This window comes from Schistocerca serialis, chromosome 2 (genome assembly GCF_023864345.2).
Source record: "Schistocerca serialis cubense isolate TAMUIC-IGC-003099 chromosome 2, iqSchSeri2.2, whole genome shotgun sequence".
Lineage (NCBI taxonomy): Eukaryota > Metazoa > Arthropoda > Insecta > Orthoptera > Acrididae > Schistocerca > Schistocerca serialis.
The window spans coordinates 307,386,748-307,404,635 of NC_064639.1; the positions used below are offsets into that span (position 1 = coordinate 307,386,748).

At 45.4% G+C, this 17,888-nt stretch overlaps 1 protein-coding gene across 2 annotated transcripts in view; it reads left to right on the plus strand.

Moving 5' to 3' along the window:
- Positions 1-17,888, plus strand: part of LOC126457087 (uncharacterized) — a 763,934-nt gene that overhangs the window by 353,921 nt on the left and 392,125 nt on the right. For both annotated transcript variants that reach the window (XM_050093111.1, XM_050093110.1), the window contains one exon: positions 14,589-14,771. The gene's annotated coding sequence lies outside the window, so the exon portion shown is untranslated. The remainder of the gene's footprint in view (positions 1-14,588; positions 14,772-17,888) is intronic.

Sequence of the window (17,888 nt, forward strand, 5' to 3'; positions counted from 1 at the left end):
AAAGTCTAAAACGTAATAAAAGAAGTAAGAGACACTGTCATAAAATTGCACTCCCTCCCAATCTCACCCATGGTCACCTGCACAATGACTAGAAATCTACTCTGTAGCGCTACGGTGGCAGGTTCGAATCCTGCCTCGGGCATGGATGTTTGTGATGTTCTTAGGTTAGTTAGGTTTAACTAGTTCTAAGTTCTAGGGGACTAATGACCTCAGCAGTTGAGTCCCATAGTGCTCAGAGCCATTTTTGAACCATTTACTCTGTAGGAATCAGCATGGGTTTCGACAAAGACGATCGTGTGAAACCCAGCTCACGCTATTCGTCCACGAGACTCAGAGGGCCATAGACACGGGTTCCCAGGTAGATTTCTTGACTTCCGCAAGTCGTTTGATACAGTTCCCCACAGTCGTTTAATGAACAAAGTAAGAACATGTGGAATATCAGACCAATTGTGTGATTGGATTGAAGGGTTCCTAGATAACAGAACGCAACATGTCATCCTCAATGGAGAGAAGTCTTACGAAGTAAGAGTGATTTTAGCTGTGCCGCAGGGGAGTGTCGTAGGATCGTTGCTATTCACAAAATACATAAATGACTTTGTGGATGACATCGGAAGTTCACTGAGGCTTTTTGCGGATCATGCTGCAGTATATCGAGAGGTTGTAACAATGGAAAATTGTACTTAAATGCAGGAGGATCTGCAACGAATTGACGCATGGTACAGGGAATGGCAATTGAATCTCAATGTAGACAAGTGTAATGTGCTGCGAAGACACAGAAAGTAAGATCCCTTATCATTTAGCTACAATATAGCAGGTCAGCAACTGGAAGCAGTTAATTCCATAAATTATCTGGGAGTACGCATTAGGAGTGATTTAAAATGGAATGATCACATAAAGTTGATCGTCGGTAAAGCAGATGCCAGACTGAGATTCATTGGAAGAATCCTAAGGAAATGCAATCCGAAAACAAACGAAGTAGGTTACAGTACGCTTGTTCGCCCACTGCTTGAATACTACTCAACAGTGTGGGATCAGTACCAGATAGAGTTGATAGAAGAGATAGAGAAGATCCAACGGAGAGCAGCGCGCTTCGTTACAGGATCATTTAGTAACCGCGAAAGCGTTACGGAGATGATAAACTCCAGTGGAAGACTCTTCGAGAGAGACGCTCAATAGCTCGGTACGGGCTCTTGTTGAAGTTTCGAGAACGTACCTTCACCGAGGAGTCAAACAGTATATTGGTCCCTCCTACGTATATCTCGCGAAGAGACCATGAGGATAAAATCAGAGAGATTGGAGCCCACACAGAGGCATACCGACAATCTTTCTTTCCACGAACAATACGAGACTGGAATAGAAGGGAGAACCGATAGAGGTACTCAAAGTACCTCCGCCACATACCGTCAGGTGGCTTGTGTAGTATGGATGTAGATGTAGACACTATCTCATACCTTCTAAGATAGCGTAAAATCAGTCAGATGTTTGAAAACTGTCAGTTAAACACATTTAAGACAACAGGGAAGTCCGCCTTCGTAGCTAAATGGTCAGGATGGCTAACTGCCGTTCGGCGGACACGGTTTCGATTCCCGGTATTATGTGAGGTTACAGCTGAGCGTCACCGTACTGATAAACAGATAGTCCCCCACAGGATCAAATGAGTTCAACTAAAGGTGTCATGCAGTGGATCTACATCTACATGGATATTCTGCAGATCTGCCTGGCAGAGGTTCGAACCACTTTCACAACTCTCTATTACTCCAATCTCGTACAACACGCGTTAAAAACGAACACTTATTTCTTTCTGCGCGAACTCTGATTTCCCTTATTTTATCATGGTGATCCTTTCTCCCTGTGTAGGGTCGGCGTCTACAAAATATTTTCGCATTCAGAAGAGAAAATTGGTGATAGAAATTTCGTGGGAAGATTCCGCCGCAACGAAATACGCCTTTGTTTGGATGATGTCCATCCTAAATCCTGTATCATGTCAGTGACTCTCTCTCTCTCCCCTATTTCACGATGATAAAAAACGTGCTGCCCTTCTTCGGACTTTCTCGATGTACTCCGTCAATCCTATCTGGTAAGGATCCCACTTCGACAGCAGTATTCTAAAAGAGAACGGACAAGCGTAGTGTAGGCAGCCTCCTTAGTAGATCTGTTACATTGTCTCAGTGCCTTGCCAATAAAACGCAGTCATTGGTTTGCCTTAACATTTTCTGTGTGTTCCTTCCAATTTAAGTTGTTCGTAATCGTAACACCTAGGTATTTAGTTGAATTTACGGCTTTTGGATTAGACTGATTTATCGTGTAACCGAAGTTTAACGAATTCCTTTTAGCACTCATGTGGATGACCTCACACTTCTCATTATTGTCAATTTTTGCACCGTACAGTTATCTTTTCTAAATTGTTTTGCAATTAGTTTTGATTTTCTGATGACTTTGCTAGCCGATAAACGACAGCATCATCTGCAAACAACCTAAGACGGGCTCTTAGATCGTTTATTGGATAAGGAACAGCAAAGGGCTTATAACACTAGCTTGGGGAACGCCAAAAATCACATCTGTTTTACTCGATGACTTTACGTCAATTACTACGAACTCTGTAACCTCTATGACAGGAAATCACGAATCCAGTTACATAGCCGAGAAAATATTCCAGAAGCACGCAATTTCACTACAATCCGCTCGTGTGGTACAGCGCATAATGTCTTCTGGAAGTCTAGAAATACGGATAAATTTGAAATTCCTTCTCAATAGCACTCAGCACTTCATGTGAGTAAAGAGCCAGTTGTATCACTTAATCAAAAAATGGTTCAAATGGCTCTGAGCACTATGGGACTTAACATCTATGGTCATCAGTCCCCTAGAACTTAGAACTACTTAAACCTAACTAACCTAAGGACATCACACAACACCCAGCCATCACGAGGCAGAGAAAATCCCTGACCCCGCCTGGAATCGAACCCGGGAACCCGGGCGTGGGAAGCGAGAACGCTACCGCACGACCACGAGATGCGGGCATCACTTAATCAACTGAATTACTTACACAGGTTGGTCCTAACGTGCATGAAACATAGATGCTGTAACTCATAAAGATGATAAAGATAGAGATGGTTCAAATGACTCTGAGCGCAATGGGACTTAACATTTGAGGTCATCAGTCCCCTAGAAAAAAATGGTTCAAATGGCTCTGAGCACTATGGGACTTAACATCTAAGGTCATCAGTCCCCTAGTACTTAGAACTACTTAAACCTAACTAACCTAAGGACATCACACACATCCATGCCCGAGGCAGGATTCGAACCTGCGACCGTAGCAGCAGCGCGGTTCCGGACTGAAGCGCCTAGAACCGCTCGGCCACAGAGGCCGGCACAGATAGTGCACTGCGACCTGAGGTCATGTGTCGGGCAGACGTAAAACAGACAGAGGCTCTAAACGTTACAATACTTGCGCAGTGTTTATTGCCTGCACTCCTACCCAAACGTGCAAATAGGCATTAAATGTTGCAACTACAGCAGAAAAACAGAAATGCCCATGATTTACGGAGAGTGTAGGATAAATGTTGAGGCTGCTGTTGCCTTGTATGCCGAGCGTTTTCCAGAGAAAGAATGCTCTCGTTCGTTCTTTTACAAGATTGCGTACGCCTTTATGTCTGATGGCAGCGTACAGGTCGACAAAAGGAAACGAAGCAAAAGTGTTGCAGCAGAAGCTAATAAAATAGCTATACTAGGGACAGTGCACGATAATCCACTGATAAGCACACGGAATTACACCGCAATTCTGGTATGTCCGCAGACAGAATGGTCACAATACTGCATCGTCATAGTATCACCCATACCATGTGTCATAGCACGAAGAATTTCATGGCACCAGCTTCATTAATCTATACTCTCAGTTATACTCCATGTCTTCCAAGCCAAGATGTTTGCATCAGGCAATGCTGCAAGGCCACTGTAGTCAGCATGGTTGCTCCATACTACAGCTGTCAGCCATGTACTGCTTCCTAACACAGCAGTCACACCACAGGTGAATTGAATTGCATTCGTAGTCCACAAAAAACATTGAAGCATTCCCTGATGCAAACACTTGGCTTGGAAGACATGGAGTGTAACTGAGAGTACAGGTCTACTCGCTTAAGTTCCCTATGGTACTTTGGTGCCAGGCAAGCCAAAAATGGGCATATCAACAAATTGAAACGGCCCACACGTTCTTTGCAGAGGTATTATTTTCCGATGAGTCTACGTCCACAAACCTTGGTAGCGTTGACCGGCATAACATGGAGCGTAGACAATCCCCACTGGTTGCGACAAGCTGACCATCAACATCCTTAGTTGGTTAACGTATGGTGTGACGTCATAAACTCATTGGTCCGCATTTTATCGACGACACGTTGAAAGGACGCAAATATCGAACGCTTTTGGAGCAGGAACTACCGGTACTGTTGCAGGATGTTGTCCAGGACGTTCGATAACTTACATAGTTTCAGCACGACGATTGCCCAGCACATTACGCGATTGAAGCACGGGAAGTATTAGACGGTGTTTACACTGGTTGGTGGATTGGGAGAGGTGGCCCTCTTAGTTAGCCCACAAGGTCCTCGGATTTGACGTTGTCGGATTTCTTTCTGTGGGGATAATTAAAAGAAAAGGTGTACCAACAAGTGCCAACAGGCCGTGAAGAAATGGTCGACCGCATCAGAAACGCCTGTGCTGATATTTCCGCAAATATGCTTTTGTCCTGTGTACGGTGATTTGAAAAGCCGGCCACTAAGTGAATTAAGTTGGCGACACTACGTCTGAACACTTACTCTAATTGGAAAAGCAGAGTAGCGTTCGCATCGAGCCACGGCCACAGTGGCACGTCGAGTGGTAGTCCCCTGTTCGATATATCGGAGGAATACAACGTTGCAAATGGGTTTTCCAATCAGAAGTTATGAAATACTGGCCTGTCATACCCTAACAGCTTGGAAGTTGGGTCCCATGTGCCATTGGATATTCAAGGGCGATTGAGTAGCATATCGTAAATTACGATTGTGTACAAATTTCTATTCCTCCGATCACAGCACGAGCTGTGCGAAACGAAGAAAACGCTTCAGACAAAACATATGTAGATTTTGCTGTAGTATCGTAATCTGCTATAAAAACGGGGGTTCCCATTGAAGATTGCCCTCTGCCCTCCCTCGTACGGGCTGGGTCGGGGAGGGGGGGGGGGGGGTGCCATCACTTTGTTCGATTCGATGTGAGGTTTTCGAGATATTTCAGTGGCTTCAGTTAAAAAGGAACACCCTGCATGTGCCACTTGAGAGCTACCACCATACACACGGCCACCAAACGCGATCGAAGCGCCAGCAGAGACTTCTTTCCAGTGTTCACCACATGCCAGAAAGCAAGACCAACTGTATCCTGGCGCCGAGTGTTGTACTTAGGACGGTTCACAGTCCCTAAGCAGGCAGTTCGCTCCAAGTTGCTCTCTGACCCAGGTGCCGGATTTTTATGCATTTGTTCAAGCAGGAACTCACTTTGGAGCCGCCGTAACGATGACACAAAGTTTCGCGTTAGTGTTTCTGCAAGTAGACTTGTATGACTTCCGAACTTTGTTTTCATCTGCGATACACAGCAATTGGCTGTGTTGTCGTCATACTGGAACCTTAATATTCGGCTGTCTTTTTGGGACTTAAATTTGAGCTGAAATCTCAACATTTTAGCTTGCGACTGTCCTGTCAGGATTTGAACTTCCTAGCGTAGCGCTTCCTATAGTTACTAGTTAGTAACATTTTTCGACAGGGTTTGCTTCGTTATAGAGACCTTCTGCCTCCATATCATTTTTTTTACGTTAATTCTTTCTTGTCACAAGCTCCACCGAATTTAGTTTTCAACTGAGATGTTGCTAGTCCCGTCTGGATTCTAATTCTGGCAGCTTGTGCGAAGACTTCAGTCCTGAAACTTTGTTTGGTTACTTGAAATATCACCGGACGTCTGCTGCAGTACTTGCATCCCCTGTTTCCTCTTAACAGATTCAGATTGTTGCCCATTTAAATGTTAAAAACGTCTTTCAAAGCTTCGCTGCATGGGTCATGTCCAATAGCCATCAACAAATTTGTTAAAGAAGTTTGTGAAGGCATGCCATTATGTCAATTCAACTACAGTTTATACAGTAATATTCTTGTGATAGTATACGTTATAGAATTACGCAGTTATTTACTAGCGACCGTAATGGCCACTCGAGTAACCGGCAGGCCAGCAGCCGCAACACGACATGCCCACCACCGCGGCAACGTCTCATTCACATAACGACTAACACAATTGTTAAAATGTAGACTGACGCCATCTTGTTGAAGGATGAAATCTCTAGTAGCTGTTTCAGGTTGTGGCGAGAGCCACAATTACAGCAGACAGAGACGGGTGATACACAACTGGCCACTAAAATTGCTACACCACGAAGATGACGTGCTACAGACGCGAAATTTAACCGACAGGAACAAGAAGCTGTGATATGTAAATGATTAGCTTTTCAGAGTATTCACACAAGGTTGGCGCTGGTGGCGACACCTATAACGTGCTGCAATGAGGAAAGTTTCCAACCGATTTCTCATACACAAACAGCAGTTGACCGGCGTTGCCTGGTGAAACGTTGTTGTGATGCCTCGTGTAAGGAGGAGAAATGCGTACCATCACGTTTCCCACTTTGATAAAGGTCGGATTGTAGCCTATCGCGACTGCGGTTTATCGTATGGCGACATTGCTGCTCGCGTTGGTGGAGATCCAATGACTGTTAGTAGAATATGGAATCGGTGGTTTCAGGAGGGTAATACGGAACGCCGTGCTGGATGCCAACCGCATGGCTGTAACGGATCGTGCAGCCACGTCTCGATCCCTGAGTTAACAGATGGGGACGTTTGCAAGACAACAACCATCTGCACGAACAGTTCGACGACGTTTGCAGCAGCATGGACTATCAGCTCGGAGACCATGGCTGCGGTTAACCTTGACGCTGCATCACAGACAAGAGCGTCTGCGATGATGTACTCAACGACGAACCTGGGGGCACGAATGGCAAAGCGTCATTTTTTCGGATGAATCCAGGTTCTGTTTACAGCATTATGATGGTCGCATCCGTGTTTGGCGACATCGATGTGAACGCACATTGGAAGCGTGTATTCGTCATCGCCATACTGGCGTATCACCCAGCGAGATGGTATGGGTGCCATTGTTTACACGTCTTGATCACCTCTTGTTCGCACTGACGGCACTGTGAACAGTGGATGTTACATTTCAGATGTGTTACGACCCATGGCTCTGCCCTTCATTCGATCCCTGCGAAACCATACACTTCAGCAGGGTAATACATGACCGCATGTTGCAGGGCCTGTACGGGCCTTTCTGGATAGAGAAAATGGTCGACTGCTGCCCTGGCCAGCACATTCTCCAGATCTCTCAACAATTGAAAACGTCTGGTCAATGGTGGCCGAGCAACTGGCTCGTCACAATACACCAGTCACTACTCTTGATGATCTGTGGTATTGTGTTGAAGCTGCATGGTCAGTTGTACCTGTACACGCCATCCAAGCTCTGTTTGACTCAATGCCCAGGCGTATCAAGGCCGTTATTACGGGCAGAGGTGGTTGTTCTGGGTACTGATTTCTCAGGATCTATGGACCCAAATTGCTTGAAAATCTAATCACATGTCAGTCCTAGTATAATATATTTGTCCAATGAATACCCGTTTATCATCTGCATTTCTTCTTGGTGTAGCAATTTTAATGGCCAGTAGCGTATCTCAAACACGTTGACTTTCTCTAAATCTCGGATTTGTTCGACAGTTGCAAATCAAATACATTCTCTGTCCCCCAAGTGCATGTGTTATGTCGGTTGTCTTTCGTCCAAAGATGAAAAGAGATTTCATCATTCAAGACTAAGTTTCTTGGGAGGTCTGCATATCAATGCAGAACTGCAGATGGTGCAATTTGCCGTCATGGTTTAAGGCTTGACGAAGCTGCAGTTCATACGGCTTTACTCTTAACACTTACGAGCAATTTTCCACACACTTTCAAAAATGGCTCTGAGCGCTATGGGACTTAACATCTGTGGTCATCAGTCCCCTAGAACTTAGAACTACTTAAACCTAACTAACCTAAGGGCATCACACACATCCATGCCCGTGGCAGGATTCGAACCTGCGTCCGTAGCGGTCGCGCAGTTCCAGACTGTAGTGCTTAGAACCGCTCGGCCACCCCGGCCGGCTCCACACACTTTGTCGAGAAATGTTCAGTTCTGCATTAGCTCGAGAGAGAGACTTAGTGGGATGTCGCAAGATCATCCATCTCAGACGATCCACAGTGTGTTCTGACGCGTCCCGTCGGCCGCAGACGTTTTGCATCGCACTATCCTTCTCGAATTGCTTGTGCCAATTCATGATGCTATTGTAAACTGGTTGTGTCTTGTGAAACTTACAACGGAAAGCTCTTTGCGCCTCTACTACCGATTCGCAACGTGCAATTTCTACCTCGCAAATTGCATCCTTTGCCTAATTCGCCAACATTATCAGCAATTACGGTCGGAGGCGCCTCTGTCAGTGCGTTTCCAAACCAGCTTGCTGACAACACTCTCAAATAATAGTTCGAGAGCTTGTCTTTCGCTGATTGTATCGTTTGTTACGTTATGTTTAGCCATTTACCTATACCTGACTCGATGAAGATTTTATCGCTAGTCTACCGTGTGCAGGGCTCTTCGTCTATGCACGACCATTGCAACCTACAGCTAGATGAACCGTCCCTTTGCCCCGGCTACTTCCCCACCATCAGCATACTTCAGTTCTAAAGACGTGTACCAGCAACAGTCGTGAATTTATGAATTTTGATCTAGACTATGTTAGATAATACGAACCTAACGTGGTTTCTTCACGACAACATAACGCCGTCTTTTAGTAGATTCAATACGTCTTTATTAGTCATCAGATCTATCCATCCAATCTTCAGCATTTTTCTGTAGTCCACATTTATAAAGCTTCCTCCTCTTGTCTCTAGTGTTTAGCGTTCACGTTACGCTTCAGTACAAGGCAACATTCCAGACGAATACTTTTAGAAGAGTTCCTAATATTTAAATTTACTTTACATAGCAAAATATTCCTGGTTTTTAGAAAATCTTTTCTTGTTATTGCAAGTCTGTATTTTATATCCTATTACTTCAATCATCGACGGTTATTTGGCTTAGCAAACTGCGACACTCATCCACCGCTCTCATTTCTTAGTCTACTACACTCAGCATCGCTTGAACTTAAATCTCCTTTAGAAATTTCAGACGCTGTCTTAGCAGCATTAAATTCATCACTAAGTTTCGAGAGAGAACTTTGGCAACTGTTTTGAGACACAGGAAATGTTTTGCGAGACCACCGCAGCTTCTGTCAGGAGTAGTAACTACACAAAATGGCGCATAAATGGTCCTAACTGCTTAGCAGTACGATTATCAAATGCAGAAGCCTGTAAGGTAATCGTTCGCAAAACGAGCAACGTTCCAAATACCAGATTGGTTACCGTATGTGGTACCGATGCCAGTAGCAATTAAGTACGAAATAAAATAATAACAGCAGTGAAAGATAGTGATTCGTTTTTTCAGCTATGTTAAGCTTTCCTTTAATCAGAAAACAAGCAGAAAAACAGAAATTTTCCTGTTTGTACAAACCACCTTGAGCAAACCAGAATGAACAATGCTCCTATCAAAGCACAAAAAAGGCGAATGTATCCTGGGCAGACATAGGGACGTGTATGAAGAGAACAGCCTTCTCGACTTCTGGCAGCTGCTAAGACATTTAAATCAAAACATCTTATATTCCTCCTTTTTTATTTGTTACTATTAGCACCCATGTCATGTAACATAGTGCATCCACCCCTAGAAATTTTATCACTCCAGAAAAACTTTTTTAGCTATTACATGTATGCTCTTCAGCCATATGACATTATATATATTTTTTATATATGAAGGTGGTATCTGTCCTTTCGGACATTCCGAAAGAACAGATACCATCGGTGACCATGCAGCTCGTTAGAATGAAATTACAATGAAATGAAGACCCGTAGCTGCATACAGGCGTTGTTATACGTCAACGGGGACAGTTGAAAATGTGTGCCTCGACTGGGACTCGAACCCGGGATCTCCTGCCTACATGGGAGACGCTCTATCCATCTGAGGCACCGAGGACACAGAGAATAGTGCGACTGCAGGGATTTATCTCTGGCACGCCTCCCGTGAGACCCAGATTCCCAACTTATTGTCTCACACTATATTCATAGTGCCCCTGCCCATTATAGGCAGGAGATCCCGGGTTCGAGTCCCGGTCGGGGCACTTAACTTCAACTGTCCCCATTGACCTATATCAACGCCTGTATGCAGCTGGGGGTATTCATTTCATTGTAGTTTCATTTATATTTTTTACTGTGGCTAGCTAATCTTCTGGATTTTGGGCACAGGATCAGGGACTTTTGCTTATAAATTCCAAGATGGAGGTGGGCCAAAACCTTCCAGATACGACAGCTCACTGTGCTGAGGAATTTAGGTTAACCCGTAAAAAAAGGGACGAATATGTCAAAAAAAATACGAAGCTGCCAGACAAGTCGAAAAGCTTGTTCTTGCTATGCCCAAATTTATGTACTGTGTAAGTGACATTTTTCAGTCTGGTACCCGAGTTTTTATGTACCATAATTTTGACACTGGACTGCCATAGCTTGTAACCGGTGTATATTTTCATTCTGCTTTACAAGTTTTTATGTACCATAATTTTGACATTAGTCCGCCATAGCTTGGCAAACTCAGGCGACGAATGATCCGATATAGGATTTGTCTTTCGAACCATGTTTCTGATAACGTGGCAATGGATAAAGCTTCCTCAAAACACGACGACCATGAATTACATATATTTGTCTGTCTTCTTACAAAATGTGAACCGATTCGCACAAGTTTAAAGTATAGAAGTGGCGCGCTTCAAAAAGCTCCCAGAAAAGCGTGTTTTTTTGCACGTAAAACCTAAACGAAATAAGATATTTTTGAAACGATAAAACTTATCTTAGCTGAAGGGCCGATACGGCGGTGGGCCAAATTTTAACTATGAGTCTCAGTCCAGGCGGGAGTTTTAAGGGTGACTGTATTTACACGAAAAAAACTGAGTGATTAACAATGCAAGACGCTCCGGTCGCAGGTTCGAATCCTGCCTCGGGCATGGATGTGTGTGATGTCCTTAGGTTAGTTAGGTTTAATTAGTTCTAAGTTCTAGGCGACGGATGACCTCAGAAGTTAAGTCGCATAGTGCTCAGAGCCATTTGAACCATCAATGCAAGATCGGAGGTTAATGTGAGTGCATGATAAGCCATTGAAAATGTGAAATGTTGGAACATTAATAACCGGTGTAACCTCTAGACTGCAAATACGCAGACGTGGATGCATTGTGTTTTACAGGTGCCGGGTGTGAGCAAGTGGAATGGAGTTCCGTGATTGCTGCACTTGGCCAGTCAATACAGGGACGGTTAATGTTGTTTGTGGATGACGCTGGAGTTGTCGTCCGATGATGTCCCATATGTGATTTAGTCGAGACAAATCTGGTGATGGAACAGGCCAAGGCAACATACAGACACACTGTAAAGCGTGTCGGGTTACAACAGTGGTATGTGGGCGAGCTTTATCCTGCTGGAAGACACGCCGTGGAATGCTGTTCAAGAATGGCAGCACAACAGATCGAAACATCAGACTGGCGTACAAATTTGCATACAGGGTGCGTGGGATAACCACGAGAGTGTTCCTGCTGTCACACGAAATCACACCTCAGACTGTAACTCCAGGTATAGGTCCAGTGTGCGTAGTCTGCAGACAGGTTGGGTGCAGGTCCGCAACTGGCGTCTCCAGTGGCGGACATCACTGGCACCAAGGCTGAACCAGCATTCATCAAAAAACACGACAGACTTCCATCCTGGCCTCCAGTGAAATGTCGCTTGACACCACTGAAGTCGGAAATGATGGTGGTTTGGGGTCAGTGGAACGCACTCTGTAGCTCGTCTGGCTCGGAGCTGGCCTTGAAGTAACCAATTTGCTACAGTTCGTTGTCGCAGTACGGAGCCAGCTGCTGCTCACATTGCTGCGATAGATGCAGTACGATGCGCCTGAGCCATACGCCGAACAAGACCGTCTTTCCTCTCGGCTGTGCGACGTTGCCACCCGGGGCCAGGTTTCTTGCGACCGTACATTCTCGTGACCACCGCTGCCAGCAGTCACGTACATTTGCTACATTCCTGTCAAATTTTTCTGCAGTATGACAGAGGGAACACCCAGCTTCTGGTAGCTCTATTACACGGCATCGTTCAAATTCAGTGAGGTGTTGATAATGGCGTCTTTGTCGCCTTACAGAAATTCTTTACTGACATCAACTCACCACATCCAGCCTCAGAGGTAACAAACTCTCACGACTGTTACAGCGTTATAAATGACCTAGCAGATAGTGTCGAAAGTTCCATGCGGCTTTTCGTGGATGATGCTGTAGTATACATAGAAGTTGCAGCGAAATGCAGGAAGATCTGCAGCGGATAGGCAGTTGGTGCCGGGAGTGGCAACTGACCCTTAACATACACAAATGTAATGTATTGCGAATACATAGAAAGAAGGATCCTTTATTGTATGATTATATGATAGCGGAACAAACACTGGTAGCAGTTACTTCTGTAAAATATCTGGGAGTATGCGTACGGAACGATTTGAAGTGCAATGATCATATAAAATTAATTGTTGGTAAGGCGGGTGCCAGGTTGAGATTCGTTGGGAGAGTCCTTAGAAAATGTAGTCCATCAACAAAGGAGGTGGCTTACAAAACACTCGTTCGACCTATACTTGAGTGTTGCTCATTAGTGTGGGATCCGTACCAGGTCGGGATGACAGAGGAGATAGAGAAGATCCAAAGAAGAGCGGTGCGTTTCGTCACAGGGTTATTTGGTAATCGTGATAGTGTTACGGAGATGTTTAGCAAAATCGAGTGGCAGACTCTGCAAGAGAGGCGCTCTGCATCGCGGTGTAGCTTGCTGTACAGGTTTCGAGAGGGTGAGTTTCTGGATGAGGTATCGGATTTATTGCTTCCCCCTACTTATACCTCCCGAGGAGATCAAGAATGTAAAATTAGAGAGATTCGAGCGCGCACGGAGGCTTTCCGGCAGTCGTTCTTCCCGCGAACCTTAGGCTACTGGAACAGGAAAGGGAGGTAATGACAAATGGTTCAAATGACTCTGAGCACTATGGGACTTAACATCTGAGGTCATCAGTCCCCTAGAACTTAGAACTACGTAAACCTAACTGACCTAAGGACATCACACACATCCATGCCCGAGGCAGGACTCGAACCTGCGACCGTAGCGCTCGCGCGGAGGTAATGACAGTGGCACATAAAGTGCCCTCCGCCACACACCGTTGGGTGGCTTGCGGAGTATAAATGTAGATAGAATGTAGATGTATTTAAAATAAACCAGATTTGCATTCTCATAATGGGGCTATTAGTGCCACTCTAATGCACTGGCGCGAAATTTGAAGAGACATCATTTTTCAGATGCAGAAACAAGCTTGCAACTCTCGTTTATGTTGCACAACTCCTCCTTGGCGTTGGGATTTTTTTGCCGTCGGTGTATTTGTTACAGAGCTTTCGCGTAGGCAATAAAAGACACCACTCTGTTATGGGCGTTGATGTACTTTTTATGCTGTTCGTGTGTGCAGTTTTTACACGTAAAACCATTTGTGTAGAGAAAACGTATGTCTACTTGAACTCCGAATATCCCTAGGCGTATGTTAGGAAGCCGATTTGCCTGTTGGACGAGTGTGGTTCCAGCTTACGAGGAAGTTCACAAAGCAGTGAGTAAATGACTTCTTAGCTGTTTGTGTAATGGAGCGTAAGCTATCCTTATGTCCTCCTCCTCTGCAAGAGAATACGTTTTCTAAGGGCTCACTAGGTTTGGTAAGGTACAAAGGTACGATGCTGAGTTGTCTCGTCCTTTTCTGGTCATGCCCGCATCTCGTGGTCGTGCGGTAGCGTTCTCGCTTCCCACGCCCGGGTTCCCGGGTTCGATTCCCGGCGGGGTCAGGGATTTTCTCTGCCTCGTGATGGCTGGGTGTTGTGTGCTGTCCTTAGGTTAGTTAGGTTTAAGTAGTTCTAAGTTCTAGGGGACTTATGACCACAGCAGTTGAGTCCCATAGTGCTCAGAGCCATTTGAGCCATTTTCTGGTCATGAGTCATAAGAAAAATCAAATGATTCTTCAGCGACTTACACCTTAGATTCCTTCACCTTTAATAATTCACATCGGCTGAAGGCTCTTGGAAACTAAAGTCGTATTATTAACGTCTTCCTTCGCATACACTTAGTCCACGTGCATTTGAATACTTAAAACATGTCCGTAGGTAGCTGTTACACATGTAATATTCTCCAGTTTCTGGCGTAAGTGGATGCCCTTTCTGAAGCCACAGTCTTCGAGGTAACCTGAGTGAAAGTAGTAATGTGCCCATCTATTTGTCAACCACTGAAACTTTGTTGTGTGTGTTATCGTATTTTAATTGTGTCTGTATCGTTTTTCCAAAGGTGGAGATCGAGGACGAGCGCAGTTTTTGCCTAAACGTGAGTGGGAAAACCACCTAGGACCACACCCAGGCTGCCCGGTGCACCAGACCAACGGTCGTAAATGCGCTTCACAGATTCCATCCGGGTCTGCAATACCTCCCTGTCTCGCACGCTAGTGCGCAGCGCTTTACGGCACACGAGCAGGTCAGTGATTACGTGATTGTTATTACTCATATTTACTGTTAGAATATGACACCTTCGTAGCAGACGGCACACGGTATGTAGTTTGGAGTGTGCTTGCGTTTCCTGTATACTACATAGACGTTGCATTAGTCTTCATCAAATCAGTAAAGAAAGCTTATTGTTTTTGCATACCATTCTATCCTTTCGATATCGATACTCTAATGTTTCTTACAATACTATGAAATAAACAGAGACAGATAATAGAACTATCAGCGAAAGTATCGATATTTTCTCCTATCGGTCCCTGTGCGGTAGTCTCAGCTCCTTTGAGGGCTGCAGTTTCCCAAGGTATACGGGCCGCGGACTAAATGGTCTGTACGTCGGAGTTAATGGTAAAAAATGTAAATGTCGTGTGACTAGGGCCTCCCGTCGGGTAGACCGTTCGCAGGGTGCAAGTCTTTCGATTCGATACCACTTCGGCGACTTGCGCGTCGATGGGGATGAAATGATGATGATTAGGACAACACAACGCCCCGACCCTGAGCGGAGAAAATCCCCGACCCAGCCGGCAATCGAACCCGGGCCCTTTGGATTGACATTCTATCGCGCTGACCAGTTTTTTTTTAAAAATCTCAATTTGTTCGTTTACTTTTTTTTTTGTACAGAGGGCTGTTAACCCTCTGACCGAACACTCTGACCTACCGTGCTGGCTGACCACTCAGCTACCACCGGGGGCGACAGAGTGAACGGTGACTGAATGGAACAAGATGCTCATCAGAGGAGAATGCAGCTTAATTTCACAAAATGATTATTATCTGGTGGCAAAGTGATGTCCTGCACAATCAGAGGAATTTCGTAGGAAGAGATCAGTTTAGAGGATATGGGGCCCATGTAGAAGACACGTTAGATGGACGTACAAAACTTTATGTCTTCGTCGGTGATAGGAGGAACAGTATTAAGCCATAGGCGCACAGGGAGTTTATTGGAACGGCATGCATGATTTTTGAAGGGTTAATTTCCTCGTCATCTTCACGAGCGAGAATTCTCACTTGCAACACCCACCGCTGTACTGGCCACCAAAGTCTAAGGATCTGAATCCTATGGACAACGTTTGTGAAGCGTTGGGGAGACGAAGTGCAGCCGCTACCATGACTCTTCCAGACCTGGGCAGAGATCTTTCCAGAAATGATACTAGTGCCCTTTGAGCAGCTCATAGGACCTCGGTGGCTGCTCGGCTATGGCAAATACCTTACTAAATGTTTTGCTGTTGTGGAAGAGATTTTATATAATTTATACAGTCTGTACCTTGTTTTGTAAGTCTTCCGATACCCCTTTCAGCTCATATTATCTTATTCACAGATTATACTTATTGGAGAATTCGAGGAGTTTGAATTGTATCTGTCCTTCTAGGGCGATCTGAAGATTATATTATTCTTGAAGAATCAAGTTTACCAAGATCACCAGTAATACTTTTATTACTATTATCGGTTTCGAAAGATCCGATGATGACAGCATAGATCTATCTAAATCAGTAACTGTAATAAAAGAATTCTTGGCAAACTTGATTCTTCATAAACAACGTATTATTTACATGATTGGTCCTTTGAAACTGCGACGTAGTAATCGAATATGTAATTTGAGAAGCATCGCCCTGACAAAATTGCTCTACACGGAGGTGACAAAGTCGGCCGCTGTGGCCGAGTGGTTCTAGGTGCTTCAGTCCGGAACCGCGCTGCTGTTACGGCCGCAGGTTCGAATCCTGCCTCGGGCATGGATGTGTGTGATGTCCTTAGGTTAGTTAGGTTTAAGTAGTTCTAAGTCTAGGGGACTGATGGCCTCAGATGTTAAGTCCCATAGTGTTTGTACTGCTCTCGGGTCTCCAGCCGGGTGCTGTCGTTTTCAAACCACGATATTTCGACAGTGTTCCTTGCCGTCATCTTCAGGTGATACCTGCAGACTGAGCGTCTCCGCTGTATCTACTCCCCTTTATACTCTGATCGCTCCCCACCCCTTCCCCCGCGTCATGCCGCACGCGGTGCTCCGTGGAGTGGTGGTGGGGAGGGGCGGGCTGCTGGCTGCGAACTGTGGACCATCAGATGTCCTGTGGCCTTCATCGGTCGCGGAAGTCGCTTTGGGTCGGCGCTGTGCTTTGAGTTGGCTGAGTGCTGGGTCCCAGGCTTTGCTGAGGTTGAACCCGGCGTCTCTGTTGATCAGCCCATCAGCTACACGTATTTCAATCGCCTCCTTCAGAACACAGTCCCAAAAAGACGAGGGCTGCCGTAAGACTTCCGTTTTCGCGTACCCCATAGCATCTCCAGTATCCACGTAATGTTTCGCAACTGCAGATTTTGTAGGCTGCTTCAGTTCAGTGTGCCTTCTGTGTTCCTGGCATCTTTCTTCGATTGTTCGTACAGTTTGCCCGATGTATGCCTTACCGCATTTACACGGAATACGGTAAACACCCGTTTTGCGGAGCCCCAGGTCATCCTTCACTGTACCTAGCAGGGCAAGCGTTTTCGGAGGTGGGCGGAAGACACATTTGATGTTACACCGAGCCAGAATTCTGCCGATTTTGTTGGATACTTTGCCGACGTAATGCAGGTACGCCATTGTCTTCTCGTCCTCTTCGTTCTCTCTCTGCTGGGCTTGTGCATTCTTCTTGAAAGCACGTCGAATTTGACTCTCGTTATATCTGTTCTTCTTGAAAACGTCCTTAAGGTGGTTAAGTTCGCCTTGTAGGCTTTCCTCATCCGATATTGCGCGGGCCCTGTGTACCAGTGTTCGCTGCGAAGGATGATGGCAGCTGGTAGCGTGGAGATACAGATCAGTGTGGGTTTCTTTCCTGTATACACTGCGTCCCAAGGTGCCATCCGCATTGCGCTTGACTAGGACGTCCAGAAACGGGAGTTCACCATTCTCTTCCACCTCCATGGTGAATTTGATGTTAAGATGCAGAGAATTCAGATGTTGGAGAAACACTTGAAGTCTTTCTCTTCCATGTGGCCATATCACAAATGTGTCATCAACATATCTGTAAAAGCACATAGGCTTCAGTACTGCAGTTTCCAGTGCTTTCTCTTCGAAATCCTCCATAAACAAGTTTGCTACCACAGGTGACAGGGGACACCCCACGGCTAC